This window comes from Anabrus simplex, chromosome 10 (genome assembly GCF_040414725.1).
Source record: "Anabrus simplex isolate iqAnaSimp1 chromosome 10, ASM4041472v1, whole genome shotgun sequence".
In the NCBI taxonomy this organism is placed as follows: Eukaryota; Metazoa; Arthropoda; class Insecta; order Orthoptera; family Tettigoniidae; genus Anabrus; species Anabrus simplex.
The window spans coordinates 109,637,435-109,638,581 of record NC_090274.1 but is presented as its reverse complement, the minus strand read 5'-3'; positions in this window follow the sequence as shown (position 1 = coordinate 109,638,581).

Here is a 1,147-nt window from a genome sequence, read left to right as displayed (position 1 = left end):
GTAAAATATAAATATGTAAATAAATTCAATGTTAATTTTAATCTTATACCAGTTGTATATTATTATTAGAAGTAATTTCACATACTGTATATGAGTTGACTATGTTTGTAAGATATAAGTAGAATTTTGTAAACAGTATAAATTTATTAAGGATGATGTATGTGTTTAATAGAACAAATTATTAGCGTAAATTGTATAATATTGTATTCTAGGAAAATTTTCTTTGTCTCTTGTTAATTTAAAATTTAGTGCTTGACAATAATGTATTTTAGTGTACCATTTGCCACCGAGGTAGACACCTCATTTGCAAATAAAGAGATTTTGATTTGATTTGATTTAGACTAGAAAGGATTCCCTAGCATAAATGTGCAAGTTACTTGTGACGCAATGAACTGATCACAAGTTACGTAATTCCAGGTTCTGGAAACAGAATTCCATACATGAGACCATTGCAAGATTTCAGGGTTAATTGCTGCTTACTTGGGGACAGCGGATATGGAATGATTCCATGGCTACTTACTCTTTTTAAAAATCCTCGTAGCCGGAAGGAAGAATTATTCGACATAGTGCACTCGACGTCCGGCTCCATGGCTAAATGGTTAGCGTGCTGGCCTTTGGTCACAGGGGTCCCAGATTCTATTCCCAGCAGGTTCGGGAATTTTAACCATCGTTGGTTAATTTCCCTGGCACGGGGGCTGGGTGTATGTTGGCTTCATCATCATTTCATCCTCATCACGACGCGCAGGTCGCCTACGAGCGTCAAATCAAAAGACCTGCACCTGGCGAGCCGAACCCGTCCTGGGATCTCACGGCACTAAAAGCCATACGCCATTTCCATTTCAGTGCACTCGAAGGAGAGAGAGTACAGTATTTGGACAACTCAAACAAAGGTTTCCCATTTTGGTAGCAAACTACAGATACATTTAGGAAAGGTTCCAAAAGTAATTGTATACTGTGCGGTTTTACACATCAGCAAATGTTTACAAGACGACTTGGAGTTTGCAGATAAAAGTTTAGTCCTATTTCTAGCACGTTGTAAAACCACCGCCGTTTCAATCTCTATTGGATTCAGGCGGCGGTGTGTAAAACATACAAAATGTAAACTCTTTGGAGATAGTACCGCTTCTGATTGGCTGAACAAAGCGAC